Below are 22,469 nucleotides of genomic sequence, written 5' to 3' on the forward strand. Positions count from 1 at the left end.
GAGCCAAGGGTGACAGACGTCGGCATTCCGTCAATGTTCCAACAGTAGAGGTAGTTTTCGGAACACCAATGCAAGTCCTCAAGATCTGTGCTTGCGTGGACTCTAGAGCCTTGATAGTTCCTTTAGAAAGGGGGACCAAAATGGCGATGCTGTAGCGTATGGGGCCAACTCAGAGCGCTTCGTAGAGCCGAAGGAGAGAGTTAACGGAGCAACCGCCGGAGTTTCTGGAGAGCATACTGAATATACGGGCGATTGAGGTAAGCTTCTCCTTGAGATGGCGGACATGGGGTGACCAGGTGAGTGACCTGTCGAATGTCACCCCAGAAACCTATAGCTGGGAAGGTATGGGATGTCAGTGCCGCCAACAGTGACCCGGTAGTGCGTGAGGTCCCGCTTCGTAAAAGCCAACGCAGCACATTTGCTTGCCGAAATTTCCATTCCTCGTGCTGCCAAGAACGATGCAATGGAGTTGATTGCTCGCTGAAGTCTCGACCATAGCACACGTCTGTTACGGCCAGAGCTCCATATGCAGATGTCGTCCGCGTACAAGGAGATTTCAACCGACTGCGGCAAGCATTTTTCCAGGCCTATAATGGAGATGTTGAACAGCGTGGGCCTTATCACCCCGCCCTGGGGAACACCTCGAGTCACTCTGTACAGTGCTGAGTCGCCGCTGTGTGTTGACATGTATATATACCTATCGGAGAGATAGTCTGATAGCCATGCATACATGCGGCCTCCTATTCCTGAAGACTTCATCGCCGAGCGAATAGCATCATGCGCTACGCAGTCATAGGCTGATTTGATGTCCAGGAACACGGCAATGATGATGTTCCGCCGATACTTAGCTTGTTTTATGCTGGTTGCAAGGGCAATGGCATTATCGATGCTGCTACGGCCCTTACGGAAGCCAGACATCTGTGGCGGGTATACATTTCTGAAAATCCCAGTCCAAGCGATACAGCACCATCTTCTCCATCAGTTTGCCGACACAGCTCAGAAGGGCTATGGGACGGTAAGACTCTATGGCCGTTGGAATTTTCCCTGGCTTTAGAACTGGCGCAATGCGGGCGTGTTTCCATTTCGGCTCTAGTCGTCCGGTCTCCCATGAGCGGTTAAAAACGTTTAGAAGGCATCCTTTCCCCTTTTCGCCTAAATGCGAAAGGGTTGTATAGCTGACGTCGTCCGGACCTGGGCACGTGGATTTTTTGATGGAGGCCAGTGCAGCCAGCAGTTCTGCCATTGAGAATGGAACGTCCATGGCACACGACATCGCTGGGGAATCCTCGCTCTGGGGCGAAGATGATGGTGGTACAGAACGTCATCAGCAAATCTGAGGTTACTGAGGTATTCTCCATTAACCCTTACTCCCACCTGTTCCCAATCCAACGTTCTGAATACTTCTTATAAACATGCTGTGAATAACATTGGAGAGATTGTGTCTCCTTGTCTGACACCCTTCCTTATAGGTATTTTGCTGCTCTCCTTATGGAGGATGATGGTAGCTGTGGACCCATTGTAGATATCCTCTAGTATTCTTACATAATGCTCATCTACCCCCTGGTTCCGTAATGCCTGAATGACTGCTAGGGTTTCGACCGAGTCAAATGCTTTCTCATAATCTATGAAGGCTATATATAGGGGTTCAGTATACTCAGCGCACTTCTCTATCACCTGATTGATCGTGTGAATATGGTCCATTGTTGAATTACCTTTACGGAACCCTGCTTGTTCTTTAGGTTGACTGAAATCTAAGGTTGCAGAAATTCTGTTAGCGATTACCTTGGTAAGTACCTGTAGACGACTGACAGTAAGCTGATCGGCCTGTAATTTTTCAAGTGCTTCATGTCGCCTTTCTTATGGATTAGGGTGATGTTCGCGTTCTTCCAAGATTCCGGTACACTTGCGGTCATTAAGCATTGCGTATACAGGTTTGCCAGTTTTTCAAGTACAATTTCTCCGCCATCCTTCAAGGGGTCTGCTGTTATCTGATCCTCAACAGGTGCTTTGCCCCCTTTCATTTCTTTCAAAGCCTTCCTAACTTCTTCGGTCGTTACTGGTGGGATGCCTATCTCCTCTGAACTACTGTCTCGTTCGGCATTATCCTGGATGTCCCGGCTACTGTACAGGTCCCTGTAGAACTCCTCGGCCACTGTGACTATTTTATCCCTATTTGTGATGACATTGCCTTGCTTATATTTAAGTGCATACATCTGATTTTTCCCCGCGCCAAGACGCCTCTTCACTGCTTTCAGGCTACCTCCGTTCTTTACAGCGTATTCGATCCTCTCCATATTATACTTCCGTATGTCAGCTGTCTTACGCTTATTGATTAACTTCGAAAGCTCCGCTAGTTCTATTCTGTCAGCTGCGGTAGAGATTGTCATGGTTTGCCGTTTTCTAATTAGATCTTTCGTCTCCTGTGAAATATATATCAATAAATATATATATATATATATATATATATATATATTTATTTATTTATTTATTTATTTATTTATTTATTTAAAATTCCTTACAGGCCCCTTTACAGGGCATTGAGTAAGGGGGGTAATTGGTGAAGTGTTACAGATCATACAAAGTTGATTAATGCGTTACAAAGCATAGCAGCACAAAGAATTGCGACGAGGTTTGCAATAAGTTGAAGTTAGCAGGCGATAACAAGAAGAAGAAGAAAAGACGTTTTCATAGTGCACACGCGACAAAGTCAACCGATACAATCATTATGGTATATGAAGGCGACATCAACCAAAGATAGCTAGCTGGCTTTACCGACCCAAAGGGCACCAATTAGAGTTTATAATTTGCAGAACACACAATAGAAAAATCACCAGAAAAAAGGCATAACCTATGCCCATACGCCGAAAACATTTCCAGTATGCAACAATCATAATCGGGCACAAAATGCGACACTGAAAAGAGAAAAGAAAAGGATAAGAAAGCACTAGCTGTGCAACAGAGACGACAGGTTCTGTGGTCTTCAGGTACATTTTTTGGGGGATACACAGGGGGGAATACAGGGCATGACAGGAAAAAAAAAGAAAAAAAAAAAGAATGAGCAGAACAGTGGTAAGACCTTATTGCGAAAAGAGAGTAAGCAGCAACTGACGGAAAGAATTATTGTCTGATACAGATGCGATGTTATCTGGAAGACCATTCCACAAACGTATGGCGCGAGGAAGGGCAGATGAGTTGAACGCATCAGTTGCCCCGTATAATCGCGTGAAACTGAAGTGATTATGCAACCTACGTGAAGTAATGGAAGGAACATCGAGCTGAAGTGGGAAGGGTCTGTTGGTGTACACGTATTTGTGAAAGAGGCAAAGAAGGGAAATGTCGCGACGAGTGCTGAGGGGTTGAAGAGAAAGGTTGTTTTTAATTTGCGTTATGCTGCTGTGATAGTCATGATTGCGTGAAATGAAACGGGCCGCCCTATTCTGAATCGCTTCAAGCATGTTAATTAAGTAGTTGTGATAAGGGGACCAGATAGGAGCGGCAAATTCAAGCTGTGGGCGGACAAAGGTTTGATAGGCTAATTGACGGACGTGAGTGGGACAGCTATGTAAATTACGGCGTAGATATCCTAAAGACTTGGAAGCTTTCGCGCAAATGGTGGTGATGTGGTGAGACCAGGAGAGATTGGGTGTGAAATGGACACCAAGGTACTTATAGGAAGATGCCTATGACAGTGCGGAATTATTGATAGTGTAGCGGAAGGTGTAAACGTTTTGCTTTCGCGTAAAGGAGATTATTTTACATTTTTCCGTGTTCAGGGACATTAACCATTTGTTACACCAGTCATTAATGCGGTGAAGGTCGCTTTGTAGAGTTAATTGGTCGTCGGGGGAAGATATAGGACGATATATTATGCAATCATCTGCGAAAATTCGCATGCAGGATGATATGTTATTTGGCAAATCATTTATATAGATTAAGAACAATAGGGGACCGAGGACGCACCCTTGTGGTACGCCAGAGGTTACATGGGAAAGAGGCGAAGGCGAATTGTTAATTACAGTAAACTGCTGACGAAGTGAAAGAAAGTTACGAAGCCAAGATAGGGTTAGAGAGTCTAATCGGAGGGCAGATAATTTAGAAATCAGACGGCAATGGGCTACACGATCGAAAGCTTTAGAAAAATCGAGAAAGATACAGTCAGTCTGAAGGTTACTGTTCATATTGGAATGCAGCTCAGTTGTTAGTTCTAGCAGCTGTGTTTCACAAGAAAAACCCTTTCGGAATCCGTGTTGGTTCTGAAAGAAGAAATTATTTGATTCTAAGTGTCGGAAAACATGTGAAGCGATTATGTGTTCAAGAAGTTTGCAGCATATACATGTAAGAGAAATTGGACGGTAACTTTCGGGTGAATGCTTATTGCCGGTTTTAAACACAGGCACTATTTTACCAATTTTCCAGTCAGAAGGGAGTTGACCTGTCGCTAAAGATTGCCTGAAAAGGTGATACAAAATTTTAACAGAAACGGAGGCAGTGTTTTTAAGAATTTTAGAATTGATGTTGTCGATGCCGGCTGAAGTGGATAGCTTGAGGTTATTAACTAGAAGAGCAATACCCTCGGCAGTTATTTCTATCGGTTCCATGTAAGCAATGTCAAGTTCGGGGACGTATGGTACGTCGGAATGGTCTTCCAGGGTGAAAACGGATGAAAAAAATGCGTTAAATGCTGATGTGCAATGACTATCTGAAAGGGGGACATGGTCGTCATCTAGCAAGGATATTTGTTGGCCATTTTGTTCAGGAGAAACAAGGGTCCAGAACTTCTTAGAATTTGATATCAAGAGGGAAGGTAGATCGACAGAGTAATATTTATGTTTAGCAGATTGTACGGCCGAACAGTAGTTTTTCATAAAGATTTTGTATGCCTGCCACGCAGAGGGCGTGTCATGGCGTTTAGCTGTGCGGTATAAACGCTTCTTTTTATTTCTAAGTTGCCTGAGAGATTTCGTAAACCACGGGTTTGATTTATCGTTTTTCACTTTTACGAGAGGGACATACTTATTTGTTAGTGCACATAGTTTATCTCTGTACAGCACCCAGTTATCATCTACTGAACGACGGTCAAAAAGTGGTAGGAATGTGTCAGAGTAAAAAGTATCGAGTTCGGAGTTAATTTGGCTGTAGTTGGCCTTACTATAATCGCGAATTTTTTTGTGGTCCGTGCCGGAGAAAGGTAGCGGAATGTTAAGAGTTACTTGGAGGAGGCTGTGATCGCTAAAACCATCTATGTTAAGAACGGTACCTACTGTTTCAGGAACTGTCGTAAGAATTAGGTCAAGGATGTTAGAACCGCGCGTGGGTTGGTTCACTATTTGAAATAGGTTAAAATCTAACGCAAGGTTTATAAATTCTGTGGAACTGTGGCAAGAGGAAGACAAGTGGATCCAATCTATTTCGGGAAAGTTGAAGTCGCCGAAAATGTAGATGGCGTCGGTGCGACATAACTTGGTGGCCTGGGTTATGCTACTGCGCAAGTCATCTACAAATGAATGGTAACAATCAGGGGGCCGGTACCAATTGCCGATAAGTAGTGTGGTGAACTTCGTAACACAGGCTACCCAGATCATTTCTAAATCAGAGTGAACATTGATAGCGTATGATTGCACAGACTTTCTTACTGCAAGAAGTACACCTCCGCCACGCCTATTTTTACGGTCATTTCGGTATATGTGGAAGTTGTTACGATCGGGAAAAATTTCATTATCGGTGATATCTTGGTTAAGCCACGTTTCAGTAAGGGCGAGTATGTCGCAGTCGCTGTCATCTAGAAATGAACAGACCAAATCCCGTTTCGGCATTAGGCTACGGATATTAGTAGATGATAGCGATAATGTTGGAATGGTATGAAGTGAAGTCACATTGGGATCATGCAAGGACTTGTTCGACCTTAGCTATCTGCTTGATAGCACAACTGCGTCCGTGTTGATGTCATAGACGTATGTTTTCTTATCAATGTGCAACCTGTCAACTGAAACTTTGAAGGCCTTGTTTTGGGCTTTGGCAAAGCCCACCAATTTGCGCCTGGCTTGTCGCGTCGCCGGCGAAAAATCTTCGCCGATTGAATACGTCGTACCTTTTAGTTTCCGTGCAGATGACAAAATCTGCTCTTTATCTTTGAAGAAGGTTAGTTTGGCAATTATTGGTCGGTTTTTTCCCTCGGTGAACTTGCCAAGCCTGTGAACCCGTTCAAACTGTGAACTAGTTGTTGTTATTTCGAGTCGTTCAGAGCAAAAGTTAATTATTTTTTCCTCGGCGTCGGCCCATTCCTCTGTTTCGCTATCTTCAATTCCAAAGAAGAGAAGATTAGACCGCCGCTGCCTATTTTCAGCATCGTCACATCTAGACGTGATTTCCGTCAACCGATCTGAAACTTGCAGCAGAGCATTGCCAGTGGATCCTTCGGCGTTATTTTGCAAAGCAAGTGTTGCCTCTAGGGCAGCGATTTTAGCATGGAGTAATTTAATCTCATTTTTAGTCGTTTCGTGCTCGCCACTTAGTCGTTTTAGGTCAGCCGACATCACGGCGTGATCAGCTTCAAGTTTTTTTACTGTTTCTAATGCAGAAGCAAACGAATCAGCTTCAGCCTTACTCATTGGTCCCGGATTCGACTCGACGTCCCCGGAAAGCATAAGCAATGTTTTCAAGGCGTCAGAACACAACTTCTTCGGCAAACACAACACTCGCTTCAGTACATCGCAAAACTCTGGTGGGCACGACACCGCAATGAGACAGGGATGACTACACTTGGTACAGGAAGCACCCTTCATATAACTAACCTGTAACATCAGTGGTCGTGAGTCACCCATCCCAGATGCGGCGCCGTACCCAAAGTAGGCGGCTGAAGGATGGCGCTTATATGCTCCGCAGTTGACGTCACGAGCCGATACGGAAGTTCCGCGTTGCCAGATTGAGGCGCCGATTTCATCCAAGTTTGGCCTCGGAAGGGTTTCGGTAGGCCAAGGAAGAGGCAGGCGGTCGGTGCCAGTCAGCTCGCAGGATCCGGGGACCCAAGAGCAAACAGCCCAGATGACCGCAGCCTGTAACATCAGTGGTCGTGAGTCACCCATCCCAGATGCGGCGCCGTACCCAAAGTAGGCGGCTGAAGGATGGCGCTTATATGCTCCGCAGTTGACGTCACGAGCCGATACGGAAGTTCCGCGTTGCCAGATTGAGGCGCCGATTTCATCCAAGTTTGGCCTCGGAAGGGTTTCGGTAGGCCAAGGAAGAGGCAGGCGGTCGGTGCCAGTCAGCTCGCAGGATCCGGGGACCCAAGAGCAAACAGCCCAGATGACCGCAGCCTGTAACATCAGTGGTCGTGAGTCACCCATCCCAGATGCGGCGCCGTACCCAAAGTAGGCGGCTGAAGGATGGCGCTTATATGCTCCGCAGTTGACGTCACGAGCCGATACGGAAGTTCCGCGTTGCCAGATTGAGGCGCCGATTTCATCCAAGTTTGGCCTCGGAAGGGTTTCGGTAGGCCAAGGAAGAGGCAGGCGGTCGGTGCCAGTCAGCTCGCAGGATCCGGGGACCCAAGAGCAAACAGCCCAGATGACCGCAGCCTGTAACATCAGTGGTCGTGAGTCACCCATCCCAGATGCGGCGTATATATATATATATATATATATATATATATATATATATATAACACAGAAATAAGGGTTGGCAGTCGAGAAAACCTCGGAAAGCAAAGGGGAGGATGTGGTAGATCATTGAAACAGATTAAGAATTTGGAAAGAAAGAAAGAAAGTGAAGAAAAAATGCCCGCCAGGTGGGATCCATATATATATATATATATATATATATATATATATATAGAAATAAGGGTTGGCAGTCGAGAAAACATCGGAAAGCAAAGGGGAGGATGTGGTAGATCATTGAAACAGATTAAGAATTTGGAAAGAAAGAAAGAAAGTGAAGAAAAAATGCCCGCCAGGTGGGATCCGAACCCACGACCTCCAGAATACCGGTCTGGTGCGATAACCACTACGCTACCGGCGGGGCGATTTTCCCATTCACTTTCTGGGGTATTTATGTTAGGTATGTTTGTTTCCTGTGTTTGGGGGTGGTAGCCAGCGCCATTCGGACTAATCGGGGTGAAGGGGACCTTCTTTTTAACCCCCGGGTCGTGACTCGAGTGTCTACGACATGTCCAGAGTGGTCGACCAGCTTTGAACCCTCTTAAGCTCCCTTTGGCAACAAGACTGCCAGAACCGAGGCCCTCGCTATGCATGTAGCGAATCAGAATAGGAAATGAGGGGCTCGTTGAAAATAACACAGAAATAAGGGTTGGCAGTCGAGAAAACATCGGAAAGCAAAGGGGAGGATGTGGTAGATCATTGAAACAGATTAAGAATTTGGAAAGAAAGAAAGAAAGTGAAGAAAAAATGCCCGCCAGGTGGGATCCGAACCCACGACCTCCAGAATACCGGTCTGGTGCGATAACCACTACGCTACCGGCGGGGCGATTTTCCCATTCACTTTCTGGGGTATTTATGTTAGGTATGTTTGTTTCCTGTGCTTGGGGGTGGTAGCCAGCGCCATTCGGACTAATCGGGGTGAAGGGGACCTTCTTTTTAACCCCCGGGTCGTGACTCGAGTGTCTACGACATGTCCAGAGTGGTCGACCAGCTTTGAACCCTCTTAAGCTCCTCTTAAGCTCCGGTCCGGTACGACCTCCAGAATACCGGTCTTAAGACCGGTATTCTGGAGGTCGTGGGTTCGGATCCCACCTGGCGGGCATTTTTTCTTCACTTTCTTTCTTTCTTTCCAAATTCTTAATCTGTTTCAATGATCTACCACATCCTCCCCTTTGCTTTCCGATGTTTTCTCGACTGCCAACCCTTATTTCTGTGTTATTTTCAACGAGCCCCTCATTTCCTATTCTGATTCGCTACATGCATAGCGAGGGCCTCGGTTCTGGCAGTCTTGTTGCCAAAGGGAGCTTAAGAGGGTTCAAAGCTGGTCGACCACTCTGGACATGTCGTAGACACTCGAGTCACGACCCGGGGGTTAAAAAGAAGGTCCCCTTCACCCCGATTAGTCCGAATGGCGCTGGCTACCACCCCCAAGCACAGGAAACAAACATACCTAACATAAATACCCCAGAAAGTGAATGGGAAAATCGCCCCGCCGGTAGCGTAGTGGTTATCGCACCAGACCGGTATTCTGGAGGTCGTGGGTTCGGATCCCACCTGGCGGGCATTTTTTCTTCACTTTCTTTCTTTCTTTCCAAATTCTTAATCTGTTTCAATGATCTACCACATCCTCCCCTTTGCTTTCCGATGTTTTCTCGACTGCCAACCCTTATTTCTGTGTTATTTTCAACGAGCCCCTCATTTCCTATTCTGATTCGCTACATGCATAGCGAGGGCCTCGGTTCTGGCAGTCTTGTTGCCAAAGGGAGCTTAAGAGGGTTCAAAGCTGGTCGACCACTCTGGACATGTCGTAGACACTCGAGTCACGACCCGGGGGTTAAAAAGAAGGTCCCCTTCACCCCGATTAGTCCGAATGGCGCTGGCTACCACCCCCAAGCACAGGAAACAAACATACCTAACATAAATACCCCAGAAAGTGAATGGGAAAATCGCCCCGCCGGTAGCGTAGTGGTTATCGCACCAGACCGGTATTCTGGAGGTCGTGGGTTCGGATCCCACCTGGCGGGCATTTTTTCTTCACTTTCTTTCTTTCTTTCCAAATTCTTAATCTGTTTCAATGATCTACCACATCCTCCCCTTTGCTTTCCGATGTTTTCTCGACTGCCAACCCTTATTTCTGTGTTATTTTCAACGAGCCCCTCATTTCCTACTCTGATTCGCTATATATATATATATATATATATATATATATATATATATATATATATATATATATATAGCGAATCCGAAAATGGGAAATGAGGGGCTCCGTGAAATAAGGCAGAAAGTAAGGGTTGGCAGTCAAGAAAACCTCGGAAAGCAAAGGGGAGGTTGTGGTGGGTCATAGAAAGAGATCAATTTTTTGAGTCGAAAAGAAAGTGGTGAAAAACATTGGCGCCAATCCACTTTGTGAATGTGGTTGGAAAGCAAAGCTGTAAGCGGCACCCACATTTGCCCATGCGACATCACTTAAATTCACTCACGTCGCTCTACAAATCGTGAAACCAGAGAGAAGTGAAATGCACTTAACCACACCCTCTTTACTTTAAAGCGATATTCTTGCTCAGGTTAAAGTAATGCATAATGCATGAATGGTGGTTGGTCGAGTGGTATTGGTGCAGCACCTGAGTGGAAACTTTTTTTGTAAAATTACAGCTCAAACCCGGTGTCAGGCGATCTCACTTCTCCGTCTCTGCCGTCGCAGACGGAGGCGACGAGCTCGGCGGTAGAGACGAAGCAGGAGCGGGAGGAGCAGGAAGAGGTGCAGGAGGAGGAAATACTTCTATTGAGATTTCTGAAAGGCCCAGAGTGCGGCCCAGGGTAGTGGTTCCTTCCTGAGTGTAGCCCATATTCACTCCGCGCCGCCTGTGTTCTGCCCACCGGCTGAAGCTGGGTAGGCAGAGAGGGTCTGGACAGCAGAATCTCCCATTGCTTTTGTTTGGTAGTTGATGGAAAGAGAGGGAGGTGCTTTGGGCTAAAGTCGCAAACCCCGATTATGTGGCAGAGCGTTCCTACTATGAGCAAAATTTACATTCAGCATCGTAGCTATTCGGGTGCATTAAGTGAAGACGCGTCCGGTGTGGGAAGGAGCCGGATTCTATGAGCCGTATAGTAGTTTGTTGTTCTATGGAGGGGTCAGGGTAAGGCGAAGGTAGGGTCTGCCTCAGAAGGTGATAAGCTGGGTTATGTTCCTGAACGACACAAGCGGGTGACTGTCCTCGTGCAGCTCCATAACACGGGGGTGAAAGTGCAGGCTTAGTGGACGCATTCGTTGCCCTCTATGAAAGCATGATCGGGTGTCCAGATGAGCTGAATGGAACCATTTGGGCAGTGGTTTTAAGTGCGAATGCACTTCTTAAGCGAGCCTGAATCGTCCGCCGCCGTAGTCCGCATAGCAACAGCTGCGGGTGCGCGCGCTCCTCGTCTTCCTCCTCGTCTTCCCTAGCAACGGGGGGAGATGGGCGCGCGCTACTCTCCTCCTCCTCTCTCCGCTCAGTGACTGCGGGTGTTGGGCGCCTCCTCATGGCACATACCCACGTGAGGGATTGACCAGGAATCGGGCGTGAGAAGGGCTAATGCACCCGCTTAAAGGAGTACTGACACGAAATTTCAAAGCTGAGATAACTATGTAAAACGCTTCCTTTTAAGTGCGAATGCACTTCTTAAGCGAGGCTGAATCGTCCGCCGCCGTCGTCCGCATAGCAACAGCTGCGGGTGCGCGTACCCCTCGACTCGCCCACCACCATCAACGGCGGTTTCATCGACCTGGCCTTTGCGAGAAACTGCCAAGTCCGCACTGTCCTCCAGGACCCTTTGACGGTCCATTTCACGGACCACGAAGCGATCCTTCTAGCAATCAAGTACAACGACAACACAAATAGGTGTCTGTGAATAAATGCATCTTTCTTTTAAGTGCGAATGCAACCGTGCATTCGCACTTACACACTCTCCCCCTCGGGGAAGTGCGAGGGAATTTTTTAGCACACGCAGTGAAGGTCGGGACACCAAGCCCGACAGGTAATTCCGGTAGGCTTGTTGGGAATTGGTGACTACTTTACGAACCCCGGATTGAGAGCCAAGGCGATGGCTGCCTCTTTTGCTGCCATCATGTCTTCGGTCTTGAGTGAGGTACAAGCAAGGAGATTGGTTCTGGAGGTAGCCACGATGATGGCGTACTGCTGCTTTCTATGTTTGCAGGCGTCTGTATAGATAACTGCGTGATACCTACCGAGAGTGGCGTTGAGCGCTTGAGCCCGTGCTTGTCGGCGACACTCGTCTTCTGAGGGCTTCATACTTCTAAGCAAAGGGAGCATATTTATTTCTTGTCGCCAAAAGCCCAGGAGTACATCAAGCGGAGTGACTTTCTGTGCTGCCCAGCCAATCTGGTGAACAATGCGGCGACCCGCCGCAGTTCTGCTCGTTCGGAGCTTCTGGATAGAAAGATGACCCTCTATCAGCTCTTCCACCGTGTTGTAGGTCCCTGTGCTAAGCAGCCTCTCTGTTGACGCACTCTTGGGAAGACCAATGGCTTGCTCCACAGCCTTTCAAATCATTATATAAAGCATCTTTATGTCCCCCTTGCCGAGAAGAAGACAGGGGGTTGACGTAATTCTCGAGAGGACGAAAGCTTGAACTAATCGAAAGGTATCGGATTCCTTGAGGCCTCGCTTCTTAGCGGCAACTCGCCTGATCATGTGTTTTATTTATTGATGCTGTGTTTGAGGCACTGCAAGGATATGTCACTCTTGGTGTTGACCTGAAGATGTAGGCCCAGAATTTTGATGCTTGGGGTGATGGCCTGGCCATTAAGGAGCATTTGAATGTGTTGCTTGATGCATTGTCTGGCGTGACGGTGGACGACAAGGAGCAGATATTTTTTACGCGAACACTGGAAGCCACAGGCTCATTGGCGTACTAGAAGTGAGATGCCATAGGTTGGTGTCAGCTTCCTTTATCGCTATCTATCGCGTGGCATTTAGCAAGAATGCAAGGGTTAAGCCCGTAGATGTGCTTGGTCAGTGCACCACTTGTCTTCCCCGTCTCCGCGTGGGCTCGTAGCTGAATCGGTAAGACTACGGGCTCTTGCTTTGTTACTCTGTTAGTTCCAGGTTCGATTCTTGGCGGTGCAGTAAATTCTTTTATTTGTTTGCGGGAGTTTTCTGGTGACCCCAACGGTCGCGAAAGAACCCTTGGGGGGTAGAGGTAGAAAGCTTTGCTTTAAAAATGCCCGCCGGGTGGGATCCGAACCCACGACCTCCAGAATACCGGTCTGGTGCGATAACCACTACGCTACCGGCGGGGCTGTTTCCCCAGCACTTTCTCGGGTATTTATGTTAAGGTATTTTTGTGTCCTGCACTTGGGGGTGGTAGCTAGCGCCACTCGGACTACTCGGGGTGAAGGGGACCTTCTTTTTAACCCCCGGGCCGTGACTCGAGTGTCTACGACATGTCGAGAGTGGTCGACCAGCGTTGAACCCTCTTAAGCTCCCTTTGGCACCAAGATTGCCAGAACAGAGGCCCTCGCTAAGCATGTAGCGAATCAGAAAATGGGAAATGAGGGGCTCCGTGAAATAAGGCAGAAAGTAAGGGTTGGCAGTCAAGAAAACCTCGGAAAGCAAAGGGCAGGTTGTGGTGGGTCATAGAAAGAGATGAAGAATTTTTTGAGTCGAAAAGAAAGTGGTGAAAAAATGCCCGCCGGGTGGGATCCGAACCCACGACCTCCAGAATACCGGTCTGGTGCGATAACCACTACGCTACCGGCGGGGCTGTTTCCCCAGCACTTTCTCGGGTATTTATGTTGAGGTATTTTTGTGTCCTGCACTTGGGGGTGGTAGCTAGCGCCACTCGGACTACTCGGGATGAAGGGGACCTTCTTTTTAACCCCCGGGCCGTGACTCGAGTGTCTACGACATGTCGAGAGTGGTCGACCAGCGTTGAACCCTCTTAAGCTCCCTTTGGCACCAAGACTGCCAGAACAGAGGCCCTCGCTAAGCATGTAGCGTGGGTGGGTTCGTGGGTCGTGGGTTCGGATCCCACCCGGCGGGCATTTTTTCACCACTTTCTTTTCGACTCAAAAAATTCTTCATCTCTTTCTATGACCCACCACAACGTCCCCTTTGCTTTCCGAGGTTTTCTTGACTGCCAACCCTTATATATATATATATATATATATATATATATATATATATATATATATATATATATATATATATATATATATATATATATATACACACAGAAAGATAGGTCGGCAGTCTACAACGCCAAAGAAGGCATAGGGGTGTGGCTAGGCTCTTTTTTTGTTTTACTACGGTTAATGAAGTTAACATTTTTTTTAAATATACGGAACAAACAAAGAAAGAAAAACGCGCCCAGAGTGGGGACCGAACCGAAAAAAAAATGTTAACTTTCTTAGCTTTGCAATTTCGCCACTGCCCTTGGGGAACAGGAGCATTTTGAATTTTTGTTTGTATTTTGATTTGACTGTCGTTTTAAACTACTAACTGTTTTTTTTCTAATTTCAGTGATAATTAAACTCATCTAACCGGTTCAAGCTCCCGAACCGGAACTGAACCGGAACGAAATGATTTCGTCTGAACCAGAACCGTAACCGAACCAACCGGTATTTTCTTTCGGTATATATATATATATATATATATATATATATATATATATATATATATATATATATATAGCGAATCAGAATAGGAAATGAGGGGCTCATTGAAATAAGACGGAAAGTAATGGTTGGCAGTCAAGAAAACCTCGGGAAGCAAAGGGGAAGATATGGTCGGTCATTGAAACAGATAAAGAATTTTGAAAGAAAGAAAGAAAGTGGAGAAAAAATGCCCGCCAGGTGGGATCCTAACCCACGACCTCCAGAATACCGGCCTGGTGCGATATATATATATATATATATATATATATATATATATATATATATATATATATATATATATATATATATATATATATATATATATATAATCTCCCGGCGGGCATTTTTTCGCCACTTTCTGACTCAAAAAATTCTTTATCTGTTTCTATAACCTACCCCATTCCCCCCTTTGCTTTCTGTGGTTTTCTTGACTGCCAACCCTTATTCTGTTTTAATTCACCGAGCCCATCATTTCCCATTTCTGATTCGCTATATGTATATACATATATAGAAATAAGGGTTGGCAGTCAAGAAAACCTCGGAAAGCAAAGGGGAGAGTGTGGTAGGATATTAAAACAGATAAAGAATTCGGAAAGACAGAAAGCAAGTGCAGAAAAAATGCCCGCCGGGCGGTATCCGAACCCGCCTACCACCATGACCTACCACAACAACTACCACATTCTCCCCTTTGCTTTCCGAGGTTTTCTTGACTGCCAACCCTTATTTCTGTCTTATTTCAACGAGCCCCACATTTTCCCATTCTCATTCGCTATATGCATAGCGATGGCCTCTGTTCTGGCAGTCTTGGTGCCAAAGGTAGCTTAAGAGGGTTCAACGCTGGTCGACCACTCTTGACATGTCGTAGACACTCGAGTCACGGCCCGGGGGTTAAAAAGAAGGTCCCCTTCACCTCGAGTAGTCCGAGTGGCGCTGGCTACCACCCCCAAGCACAGGAAACAAAATACCTTAACATAAATACCCGATAAAGTGGAGGGGAAACAGCCCCGCCGGTAGCGTAGTGGTCATCGCACCAGACGCGTATTCTGGAGGTCGTGGGTTCGGATCCCACCCGGCGGGCATTTTTTCCCCACTTTATTTTTATCTTTCCAAATTCGTCATCTGTTTCAATGACCCAACACATTCTTCCCTTTGCTTTCCGAGGTTTTCTTGCCTGCCAACCCTTATTTCTGTCTTACTTCAACGAGCCCCTCATTTTCCCATTCTCATTCGCAATATATATATATATTTAAAGTACGTTACAGGCCCTGACAGGCATTGAGTAAGGGGGGTACATAAGAAAAGTGTGAAATTGACAAGATTTTCAAAAAGGCACGACAAAAAACCAGCCCAAGAAAACATTATACAAGAAATTGGTCGCAAATACATATCTAGAGAAACGCAAAATAAAGATAATGTGTGCTATATCTTGCACTAACCAAGACTAACATAACGCACATTCAAGATAAAAAGCACGCAAGGGTAAACAAACACTTGATGCACAAAAATGCAAAACACAAAGTTCACATAAAACAGTGATAACACATTGGTACAGTATTACGAAAAAAAGTGGGCATGAAGAAGGTTACGGAATGCGTCGTGTTTAGATTCGGCGGCAATGTTATCAGGAAGACCTTTCCAAAGCCTGATGGCCAGGGGAAGTGCGGACAAGTTAAATGCATCAGTTTCACCGTACTGGCGGGAAAAACTATGTTGGTTATTTACCCTACGTGAAATGTTAGTCGGAACTTTAAGATGTAGCGTTGAGTGGGCTGAATTGTAAACATATTTGCGAAAAAAGCATAAAAGAGAAATGTTGCGTCGAAGCTCTCCAGCCCACATTAAAGAGTTCTCTCTCTCTCTCGAAGATCAAGCGGGGGAAGTGAAAGATTTAATTTAATCTCCGATACACTTGAGGGGTACTTGTAGTTGCCTGAAATAAACCTTGCAGCTCTTCTCTGTATTGCTTCAATCTTGTTAATCAGATATTGATGGTATGGGGACCAGATGGGTGACGCAAACTCGAGCTGTGATCGAACGTATGTTGTGTAAGCTAGCTTACTAATGTCAGATGGAGCATGACGCAAATTTCGACGCAAGAAACCTAATGACCTGGAAGCCTTGGCGCAGATGATGTCGATGTGGTTACTCCAGGAAAGGCCTTCAGTGAATGTAACACCTAAGTATTTGCAGAATGAAACGTGGTCCAGGTGGCTGCTATTAATGCGATAGTTAAAAATTGATTTTGCACGCTTACGGGTAAATGAGACAACATTGCACTTTGAGATGTTTAGTGACATTGACCATGTGTTACACCAATTAGAAATTATGTTCAGGTCATTTTGAAGGGAGAGGTGATCATTAGTACTGCAGATTGATTGGTAGATAATGCAGTCATCGGCAAAAATACGCATGCGGGATGATATATTAACGGGGAAGTCATTTATGTACATAAGAAAAAGCAAAAGGCCAAGAATGCCTCCTTGTGGTACACTGGAGGTAACGTAACATGTAGGAGAAATTAAATTATTGACAGCTGTAAACTGTTGTCTTAGTGAAAGAAAGTTGCGAATCCATGAAAGGGTTAGTGAATCTAATCGAAGAGCAGACAATTTAGAAATTAAGCGGCAATGGGGTACACGGTCAAACGGTCAAATACTCAAATACTTTCAAAAAATCTTTATATATATATATATATATATATATATATATATATATATATATATATATATATATATATATATATATATATATATATATATATATATATATATTGCAAACGTGTTTATTGACAGGGGAGCGCGTTCCAAGTAAAGGCCAAGAGGAATAGCCGTAGCTATGACCAAGGTGCAGCGAGCTATCCGAGATCGTGGCGCGTTTTGAGCGAGGCCGGTACTGTATTTTCGTCGTATTCACAGTCCCCATTCGTTCCATACCCATTATTCCAGGCACAGACGGCAACACACTTGTGTATAACACAGGATTCGTACTTATAGCCCTATCTTGCCTCGGCTGAAAAGCATTTGAAGAAAACTATTGTGTCATTCTGAAGTCTTAACCGTATATTTTTTGACCTCAACGTTTTTTTGTGAGAAGTTTGAGTCCTCAGTTTTGAGAGGTACCTAGTACCTAGTTGAATTTAGACTCCGTGTTATAGACAAGGGTGTTGGGCACTGTACGTGGCAACATATCCTCGCATACCCACACGGGCATAGTGCGTAGTGCGTCCTTCACAGTGACCAATGTACTATAAAAGTCTAAAAGGGCGAATCATCTATCGCACTACAATTATATATATATATATATATATATATATATATATATATATATATATATATATATAATGAGTGTGTGTGCATGCATGCGTTTTGTCTTTTTGTTTTTATGGACCCAGAGATGACACCTGCGCGCATAAGTTTCTTAGGAGGCTAGAGGAGGAGCGTGAGGAGTAAACATTTATTGAGCGGTATGAGTTCCTTCTTGAGAGGCCTCCTTAGTGCAGGAAGCCTTGGTCCTTGGCTGCCCGGCGGGCCGTGTCCACTGCAGTCGTTGCTGGTCTTGAGGGCGTGAGCTGGTCAGGCGGTCCTCCCACTGCTCCAGGGTGAGGTTTGGTAGGTGAGTTAATGATGGTGATTGTCGGCACTCCTACACCATATGGTAAAGGGTGCTGGGTGTGGGCCAGTGTTGTTGGGTAGATGGCATACAGTGGTGTTCTAGAGAAACTAAGAATAACGCTGGACTTTTTTTTACGGTAATGCTTTCGGTGTAAGTTCACTGACCTGGAGAAAAGCGCGATAATTTTTTCTAAAGTTAGCCCTGGCTACGTACTTACTTTGCAAGAGGTTTCGGAAGAGTGATTGAGATTGTATCCGGTGAGCTCTTGGCTGATGAGCTTTCCGCATGAGCTTTCCGCGTGAGCTTTCCAATCCACCACACCATTTACCGTAAAAGTGCGAGCACCCCCCCCCCTTCCAGAAAAAAAAAGAAACTCCCGGTGATACCACTGCTTATCTTCATTTACGTTTGTAATATTGCAAAATGAGGTATACGCTTACACGTGAACATTCTTTCCCATTTTTCATACTCCATGCAGACATCCGCAAGACCACCACCACTATTCCCTCGCAATTACAACTGAATACCCTGATTTTGCAACATTTTGAAACCTACCCTAACCACCAAGCTATTTGATAGTGCCAATTGTATGTGGACGTGCCAAGAAGTTTCGCGGCCATGCGTTCACCAGTGCCGATCGGCATGATATTTTTCCACACGAACACGCGATAGAGAACGTAGACCTGTACATGTGTTTTTTTTTATCCGTGTGGCGAAGCGCTTTTTATAATTTCCGGAAAAAATAACGGTGGTAGAAAGAGAATTTTCCCTGGATAGCCGGACGGAGGGAGGTGCACGGCGCATAGCCAGGATTTTTTTCTAGGGGACTAGGTTTGCATACACCCACTCGGTAATTTACAAGCGCCTTTGATGTCTCTTTCCCGTTATTGGTGTAGATTATTAAGGTTTCTTAATGCCAGGTGAAGTTGTGAGCTGGACGAAAATAAGCTAGGATTCCGCGTGGTGCAAATCCGCGCCCGCGATTCAGGACGTAATGCACGCATGGCCACCTTGTGCAGGCATTATATTACATGACGATAGTTACACGTGAATACTTGCGTTAAATCAACATATGTATTATATAATGAATGTGGCATTCACAATAATATCATCTATTTGGCTAACATTTACGTACAGCCGCAATGTCGAGTGTACTGTAATGGGTTCGATCTTGGTGTTCTGAAATAGTTCTGCCAAGTTTCGCTTTCGCATGCATGATGCATAACGATCCCTTCGTCTGCCTGAAGGCAAGTACTATTTTGTAACTTGTCTGGGCCGGGAATCCCCTCAGGTCTATATAGGTCGCATTCCTGGATAAGGTAGAACAAGTAATTGCGATATTCACTATTAAATGCATGCATTACTTTAAATTTGGAAGAGAGAATACACTAAAGGCTGGCTAATTCTAACTAGAAAGGGATCTTAAATTTGTTCGAATTAGACAGTTTGGATTAGCGCGGGCAGACCCCACAGACGCCACATCTGGACTTGTTATCGCCAATAACGCGTGATGCGTCAGGTGATTTCGAGATTTAAGAAAAAGGCGCCTTGCAACGCTTTGCGCCCGAACATGGGCGGTGCCGGCGGCACCCGCTTTGCACACGCGAGCGAAAACCTACGCATTAGAGTGCTGGCATGCGCTGCCTGTAGGGGCTAAGGCCCCTTTAGTGATGATGATGATGATGATGATGGTGATTAATATACCCTTTGTAGCGTGGTGATGACGTGTCATCTTACCAAAAAGGACCAATATACCTATGTTCCACACTCTTGGTTTAATACTAGCTCTGCTTAGGGCAGGCACAAAACACTTTTTTTTCCTGTTACAGGTGTTAACTGTCCTAGGCAATATTCCCCTCTCTGCTTTTCGTCCACCAGCATTCTAATCTTCTTTTCGTCGCCTCGACAGCCTTGAAGTTAACTTCCTCTGTGCTACCCTAAATCCTAGGGCTTCTGGAAGCCGAATATTTCCCTCGTGTAAATTTGGATGGATACCCTCGCATTCTAACACCATGTGCCGTATAGTTTCTGTTTCTTTACCGCAGACCACGCATACCCAGTCATTTTGTGAATACTTCCCCACAATGCTCTTAGTTCTCAAGCAACCGGCTCTAGCCTCAAAAAGCAAAGCACTGCCCTGGGAATTATCGTAGAAAATTTCCTTTCTGATGTCCAATTTCTCCTCCCTGTACATCTCTAACGACGTTTTAGCTTCCATTTTTTCTCCCCACTTATCCATTTCTATCTGCCGCGCCTCTATTTTGGTTACCTTGGCTGTTTTGGATTCTCTACTGTTCTTTCCGTATTTCATCGTTAGCCTTCTAGTCTTCCTTAACCATTGCGTGTCCACGCTTTTCAAGTATAGGTATCTTAACACCTTAGCTGCCCACCTACGTTGATCCATTGCTCTCAATCTCCTCTCAAAACATTTTACTCTGCACTTCTCGAACTTCAAACGACGCCCAGTCCATATCTCCTTGCACTTACTTGTTTTTCCATGCGTGCCTAAGGCTAAACGGCCTACTGTTTTCTGGTTCACTTCAAGGCCTGATAGAACGTCTGATTTTAAGCAGAGTACAGCATTCGCAAATGTGAGATCCGGAACCATTACTCCTTTCCACATTCCTCTCCCTAATTCATATGTTATACTCCCACAGAGCTCTATGCTTCGTTTATCCATACTCCCAAATATTTAAATTCCTTCACTCTGGGTAATTCGCCATGCTGGATAGACACTGCGTCAGTGGTAGTGTCATTGAAAACCATTTTTCCCAATTTTTTGCGCCAAAATTTAAACCGAGGTTGGTGGCTCGGCGCCACTGAAATCCCCCTAGCGGCCCGTTTCGAAAGCAGCCGCGGGAGACTCCGGCCCGCTCCCCATCCTCGCCGCTGCTTTTGCGGCACGTTCACGACTGAGATTTCCCGTTTGTATGCTTTGGAAATACACATTCACGTGGAGAAGTCAGTCTGTTCGCGAATGTGGTGCATTTGCACGAGTGTAAATGTTTCTGACGCGATCTTAGTGTGGTTAATTCGGTCTGTACAAGCGCCAGCTGTGTGCCACAGGCTGGCGTCGTGAACCCGGCGTATGCATGGAGCTGATTGTAATTTCACTGCCCTAAACTTTACTAACAGCGTGCACGTAAGCAGCATTTCCTCACATGGTCATGCTACGGCTATTCACAATGATGCAAATCGGTTTTGTGTGCTTAGATAATCTAGCGGAGCGCTCATACCTGACAGCGTGCCAGTTACGCTTGCCAATGTCATACCTCAGGTGTTCATCACTACCATTGACAAGCCAGCGTGGCATAAATTTTACAAACATTCTACCAAATAAGTATGATGGGCAAAGCAAAATTATACTCGGGGATACGCACGCGACAAAAAATTTAATGCTGGGTCGATCATGTGTCCTTAGGTCAGCGCCGGCAAACTTCATCATCTGCTACATAATTCCTCCGCGAGCAACGCGGAGACGGGCTTATAGAGTAATCCGCGTCCCGCGACTCAAGGCTTCGTCGAAGCAGTCTTATGACACAGGGAGCTGGCAGAATCTAGCACAAACTGAAATTACAGGGCTTATAAGATACCACACTCTTCCAACGACACATTTTATCGTTTGTAAACTGCCTACCCTATCCTTCAAAAAGTGCGTCCGCCGAGTGATCAGCTGTTCGTTGAAGCCAAACAACAAAAGGGAATTGAACGCGGAGCTTCTGTGTGTGGCTACCAAAACGTTCATTTCTTAATTTCGCTTCGCATTCGTACACAAAGATAGTTAAAGGGACCCTGCAACACTTTTTTCAACATTTTGAAATCTTAAATGCTTGCAGAACGTAGTCATCCAACAACCGAGAACTTAAATTAGGTGGTCGCAAAGTACCTCACCCATACATTACTGCTCTATGTCCATCAGATAACTTGGAAAGTCGCTCAAAAGATTTTTCTCTCTTTCCCGGTCTTGACGTTCTTCGACCGCTCGAATTACGTCATCATGGCCATGTAGCGGCTGTTGGCCGTTTTTTTCAGTTGCAGCAATGAACGCTTTTTCATAGCAGCTTTAAAAATAAAGCCACCAAAAACAAAGCAGAAACGGAAGGCGTATGCCACGAGCAAATCATCATCGTCCTCGGCTTGGAAAGACGGCACAACACCGAGCTGCAGAATCTAAGCTCTTCCTACCAGGTCATCGACGCTGTGACCTGAACCGTCCAGTTCACACTATTCGGCAAGTCTCGTGGATCATTTTCGTACCTCAAGTGCCGTATTTGACTGTTTTTACACTGCAAACCGACCTCCCGAAGGCAGCAGTCATGCCCGACGCCCGCTAAGCCTAACAACGGAGTTCCAATCTGCTGCCATGGCAACGGCGCGATCGCCGCCACCGCCGCCGCCGCCACGTGCCGCCGATGCATCTCCATCCGAAGCACGCGCTCTCCTCGCTGAAGAACCCGCTCATTCCATCGAAGAAGACATCGACGCGAGGGACTGGACTACCATTACGAGGAAAGCCAAGCCAAAGATTCCCGCAGCACCAATCGCAACAC

At 45.9% G+C, this 22,469-nt stretch overlaps 1 non-coding gene across 1 annotated transcript; it reads left to right on the forward strand.

Annotated features, from left to right (window-relative positions):
• Window positions 1-15,311: 15,311 nt before the first annotated feature.
• On the forward strand, window positions 15,312-15,384 carry Trnat-cgu (transfer RNA threonine (anticodon CGU)). The gene has a single exon. It is a non-coding gene; the product is annotated as a tRNA-Thr (tRNA).
• The last annotated feature ends 7,085 nt before the right edge of the window (window positions 15,385-22,469 follow it).

Source organism: Haemaphysalis longicornis, unplaced genomic scaffold (assembly GCF_048455015.1).
Source record: "Haemaphysalis longicornis isolate Haplotype H1 unplaced genomic scaffold, Haemaphysalis longicornis Haplotype H1 scaffold_1, whole genome shotgun sequence".
In the NCBI taxonomy this organism is placed as follows: Eukaryota; Metazoa; Arthropoda; class Arachnida; order Ixodida; family Ixodidae; genus Haemaphysalis; species Haemaphysalis longicornis.